This window comes from Oncorhynchus clarkii, chromosome 1 (assembly GCF_045791955.1).
Source record: "Oncorhynchus clarkii lewisi isolate Uvic-CL-2024 chromosome 1, UVic_Ocla_1.0, whole genome shotgun sequence".
Lineage (NCBI taxonomy): Eukaryota > Metazoa > Chordata > Actinopteri > Salmoniformes > Salmonidae > Oncorhynchus > Oncorhynchus clarkii.
Window position 1 is genome coordinate 21,803,526 of NC_092147.1, and position 6,000 is coordinate 21,809,525.

Sequence of the window (6,000 nt, forward strand, 5' to 3'; positions counted from 1 at the left end):
GCAAACTAGCTAACTCGTTAACGTTATTGTTTTTTTTGTCTATTTCTAGAGTACCACCAATTGGTATCAAAGAAACCTGTTTAACCCTATGTTCTGTCAAGCTAACTAGCTAGTTATATGAAAATAAGTTTAACAGCTAATTTGCCAAGCCAGCTAACTAACTAGCAAACAAACTTTAGCTGAAGTAACGACGTCCACCTAGTTACTCCTTCTGTCAAGACTTCAGATGACAAGCTAGCCAACATCCAGATAAACACTTGCAAAGTAGCCTAATAACAATTGACTGCATACTCACATACATATGGTTGTTAAACGGGAATCCAAGAAGTGTATAGTTTCTGGTTGATTGATTAAACCATTTTTTTACTCTAAGTAGTTTAGGTCCTTTCACGCCACTTTGTCTGCAACTGGGTTCGGTCTGAGGTGGGAAATCAAGAAAAAATGCATATCCAGTGGTATGTTTCTTTACCCAATTCCGGCAACCTATTTAATGCAATTCAGCACAACAACCAATAAAATTAGATCTTTGGGTGCGATTTTGACAACTAATAGACCAATCGGATTAAACGACAGAATGGGGTCCGCCCTCTTCCTCTTGGTGGTAACAGCAAAACAATAGCATGCCCACTGACAATTAATGAATTACAGTACATAGATAATTTGTAAGAGAAAGTGGATATCTAGTCAGTTGCACAATGAATGTGTCTAATGCATTTAACCCAATCCCTCTTGCCTCAACCTCTTTCAAGTCTCCCCACAAAGATGAGTGCACTCCCTCTCTCCCTAGCAATGATATTACTCTAAAGGCAAGTCTTGTAAAATTTTCCAGAAAAACTCAACAATGAAAATGAACATGAAGTTCAACCATTGAACAAGGAAAAATACATGTTACTCATTCGGTTCATGTTTTGCACTACATTGACTTAAAAAAAAAAACTTGGTGTGGCTTCATGTCTATAATTTTGCCTTTGTCTAGTGTAGAGTTCCCTCTAGTGGAAGTAGGCCTACAACTGTACACCACTGCAGATATTGTGGCATATAGCCTAGAGTAAATACAACTTCTCTGTTCACAGAAAAGCCATCTCCAAGGGAATGAATAAGGCACTTCAGAAGGAGGTAAGCAAGCAAGGTGCATTATGCAGTCCAATACTCCAATATAGAGTATAGAACTGCAATGATACCCCTTGAATGCCAGAGCGCAGCAAAGAAACATCTCTAATACTGGTACTTGCTAATTAGGGACACTTGAGATCAAGTAGTCAATGTAAGCTGTTGTTTTGAAGGTAACATTTTTTCAACACAAACAAACGTTGTATAAAATATGTTTAATTTTGACCTTTGAAACAAGGTCAGATCTTCAATGTTATATCCACTATCAGAATAAAAGAGAATAAGATGAGCAGCACCTCCTACTGGATAGTTAATCTATCTACAGCTATCCATTATGGTGTCCCATCCAGGGTTTTAACTAAGGCCAGCTCTGCTTAGCTTTGATATTTGTCACTGACTACTACCTATGTGCTATCGTGAGAATGATTACTGAGAGATCCCTTAATAAATAAATAGATTCACTGCTATCGAAGTCATTTCAAAGGGTAGGTTTAACAGAGCAAATGAAATGTAACTTTACTTTATAAGTCATATAACATGAATTATAAACTGGATGGTTTGAGCTCTGAATGCTGATTGGCTTAAAACTGTGTTATAGGGGACCGTATACCACGGGTATAACAAAACACTTATTTTACATTGGTAACCACTTTATAAAAGCAATAAGGCACCTCGGGAGTTTGTGGTATATGGCCACTATACCATGGCTAAGGTCTGTTTCCAGGCACTCTGAGTTGTGCATAAGAACAGCCCTTAGCCGTGGTAAATTGGCCATATACCCCCCCTTGTGCCTTATAGTTTAATGATACAAGGTCTATATATATATATATTTTGCGAAGTCATTAACAGCTATTGTTTTAATTAAATCCAAACTTCAACTAAAAATAGACAATACATATAGGCCTAGGGTTTCAAGATTTGGTTGATTTGAAATGGAATATTTACGTTAATAATGAATATGTTGGATTTATGTCGCCATCTCAACCAAAAATCTAAGTTAAAGAATAGGATTAACTTTATTTAAAGTGCCTTTAAAGTTTGATTTTATGTGGTTCCATCCTTTAACTTAGATTTTTGGTTGAGATAAAGATGTGAATCCAACATATCAGTAATTAATTTGTAAACAAACTGGATATTGAATTGTGTTTGGTTGTCAGTGCAACCAAATGTCAACATTTGAAGGAGATGTATCTAGAGTGTGTTTGGAAAGTATTCAGACCCCTTGACTTTTTGCACATTTTGTTTCATTAGTCCTTTTCCCCTCATCAATCTACACACAATATACCATAAGTATTAGGCAAAAATAGGTTTAGAAATCTTTGCAAATTTACTAAAAATAAAAAACTGAAATATCACATTTACATTAGTATTCAGACCCTTTACTCAATACTTTGTTGAAGCACCTTTGGCAGTGATTACAGCCTCAAGTCTTCTTGAGTATGACGCTACAAGCTTGGTACACCTGTATTTGGGGAGTTTCTCACATTCTTCTCTGCAGATCCTCTCAAGCTCTGTCAGGTTGGATGGGGAGCGTCACTGCACAGCTATTCTTAGGTCTCTCCAGAGATGTTCGATCAGGTTCAAGTCCAGGCTCTGGCTGGGCCACTCAAGGACATTCAGAGACTTGTGCTAAAGCCACTCCTGCATTGTTTTGGCTGTGTGCTTAGGGTCGTTGTCCTGTTGGAAGGTGAACATTCACCACAGTTTGAGGTCCTGAGCGCTCTGCAGCAGGTTTTCATCAAGGATCTCTCTGTACTTTGCTCTGTTCATCTTTGCCTCGATCATGACTAGTCTCCCAATCCCTGTCGCTGAAAAGCATCCCCACAGCATGATGCTGCCACCACCATGCTTCACCGTAGTGATGGTGCCAGGTCTCCTCCAGATGTGACAGTTGGCATTCAGGCCAAAGAGTTCAATCTTGGTTTCATCAGACCAGAGAATCTTGTTTCCCATTGTCTGAGAGTCTTTAGGTGCCTTTTGGCAAACTCCAAGCGGGCAGTCATGTGCCTTTTAATGATGAGTGGCTTCCATCTGTCCACTCTACCATGAAGGCCAGATTGGTGGAGTGCTCCAGAGATGGTTGTCCTTCTGGAAGCTTCTCAATTCTCAGAGGAACTCTGGGGCTCTGTCAGAGTGACCATCAGGTTCTTGGTCACCTTGCTGACCAAGGCCCTAGTCCCCCGATTGCTCAGTTTGGCCGTGCGGACAGCTCTAGAAAGAGTCTTGGTGGTTCCAAACTTCTTCCATTTAAGAATGATAGAGGCCACTCTGTTCTTGGGGACCTTCAATGCTGCAGACATTTTTTGGTACCCTTTCCCCAGATCTGTGTCTTGACACAATCCTGTGTCGGAGCTCTACAGACAATTCCTTCGACCTCATGGTTTGGTTTTTGCTCTGACATGCACTGTAAACTGTGGGACCTGATATAGACAGGTGTGTGCCTTGACAAATCATGTCCAATCAATTGAATTTACCACATGTGGACTCCAATCAAGTTGTAGAGACATTATCAATGGGAACAGGATGCACCTGAGATCAATTTTGAGTCTCATAGCAAAGGGTCTGAATACTTAAGTAAATAAGGTATTTCTGTTTTGTATTAGTAACAAATATCCAAACATTTCTAAAAACCTGTTTTCACTTTGTCATTATGGGGTATTGTGTGTAGATTGATGAGGATTTACATAGTACGTTGCATTGGGGTTGTGCCGCAGAGCATTATGGGGGGTATTTTTGTTGAACTACTTTCATTCTCTGGGGTACAGGAAAAGGTGCAAATAAAACGAGAGTCAACCTCTGCCTGATAACAGTTTCATGAAGTAAGATGAAAAGGTGAGGGCGTTGGGCCCTCATTAACAGGGAGCCTTTTATCAATCCGCCTGTTTTGCTGGCCTGGCCTGCTTTTTGGAAAGTCTGAGCCTTGGGCGAAAGAGGGGTACAGTGACTTGAAGAACATCGATCGTTCAGCTAAACGGCAAAAGCAGGGAGCATATACGATTTAAGTTTCTGGGAAAAACCTGTATCGATCATGACGAAGGTTTGCGTATTCAAAATGCGCAACACAACGAGGAAGTAAGAAGAAACAGGGATGTTCTCAAGCAGTTTATCAACACCACTGAGTTTTTGGGCATGCAATAATTGGCTTTAAGAGGACACGACGTAGGAAAGTTCCGCTAACAAGTGCAACCACAATGAGCTTGTAGCGGTAATTGCACGTTACGATACTTTACTTGCTGAACATATGGAACTTTCTACTGTCTTTTCTGGGATGTCGAAATCAATTCAGAATGATTTGATAGTTTCATTGCATCATCCATTAAAAGTTTAAAAAAGATAACACATGATCACTCCAGACAGACACAAGCAAAAACTCATTAAATAAAGGTTGCAGGAGCCTAGGCTACACCTAAACATTTGAGATTTAACTTGCTATATGGGATGAAAACGAGAGCATTTTTTTGTGTGATCAACTGTAGGCTACTAATAAGAGCAGATGCATCCATTTGCTGTCCATTTGGTCAGGGTAACTAAATGGTAACGTTATGTATTTATAGTCAATTTGTGTGTCAGGAGAACATGTGAATGTGATCAAATTTGGTTTATATTCAAAATTGGGCTGGCTAGGCTGCCTATACGTTTTCAATCCAAAATTATTAACTGGGATGAATCAATCAAGATAATAGTCATGAGGCCTACAGTTGCATAGGCCTGCATGATGCAATCATGCATAAAGCAAGCTCAGGCCCATGAGTTCTATTGTTTATCAGTTGTTGTTTCTGTGTCTGGGTAGAGGAAATCTCCCACCTTACCTAGTCCAAATATAAGGTTGCTTGACAGAAAAAATTGCCCCCAACTCTGGGACCTATGGTGCCACCAGTCTGCTTGCTGTTGTCAGTTATCGTCAGGTATGTGAATGATCAGGGCTCTTTTCAGGAACGTTTCTTGGGCTACTTTGATGTGTCAGGCAGGCGAGATGCGCTGTCTTTGTTTAACTTCATGGACAAACTTGTTGTTCAACCCTACAGTGGCGCATAATAGAATGTATTTGTATTTCCAGCTAAGTCCCCTCCTGTTCCCTGATTTAAGAAGTGATGACCATTCAAATCCACTACCATTGTCAACTCTCTCCTGACATGAACTGAAGCCACGTCTCATGTGCCCGATCATCCACTGTTACATTTAATGTTTCCTCTTTAAGCACTGTGAATACCCCTATCAATTTTCTCTCATTACTGTATGTAGTCAATCACATACACAATCACATTATTACACATCAATGATTTTACTCCTTGCTCGAACTAAGTCATTCTTAGCTCTTTTGTCTAACTGTGTAGTGTGTTGTGTTATTGTTTTTTGTCTTCCCAGAGTCCTGTACTGCACTTAAGTCAAGCCTCTGAACACCTCAACTCATTCCTCATACCCTCATTCAATCACTGCTGTGATCCCTTCCTAAAACGGTGTAAGTAGCCCTCACATTCCCATTCCCCATAATATTGTGCTATAAATGTCTTTATTAAATGCTTTATGTTAAAATAATTACTCTTAGACGATTTTTGCAACACACTTTGACATCTCTGTGCGTTCCCGCCGTATACCGTGGGTCTCCCATCCTCCTCACTTTTTCTAGTCATCAGCCTCCACTGATCCATGGCCACATATTGAGGTTACTGTGACTATAAATGTCTTCTTATGTAATCATAGAAGCCTGTATGTTCAAAATAGCAGGTTAGAGGTCTGTGGAGATTTTTGTAATTGCTATAAATATCTGTGCAGTATCTCAAACAGTATTGATCACTTGCCCTATGTACTTTGAATGTAATCTCAACTGGAATCCATCCAGGTCATTTGGTTGTGCTATTAAATCAAGCACATTAAGTTGTTCTATCCATA

At 39.8% G+C, this 6,000-nt stretch overlaps 1 protein-coding gene across 7 annotated transcripts in view; it reads right to left on the reverse strand.

Moving 5' to 3' along the window:
* The window catches only part of LOC139386005 (kelch-like protein 25), a 44,783-nt gene extending 44,255 nt beyond the window's left edge, over nt 1–528 (reverse strand). For 3 of the 7 annotated variants that reach the window (XR_011629010.1, XM_071131724.1, XM_071131647.1), the window contains exon 1: nt 296–528. The gene's annotated coding sequence lies outside the window, so the exon portion shown is untranslated. The remainder of the gene's footprint in view (nt 1–295) is intronic. The other 4 variants (XR_011628998.1, XM_071131418.1, XR_011629001.1 and 1 more) reach the window with 3 other exon arrangements.
* Nucleotides 529–6,000: the final 5,472 nt, after the last annotated feature.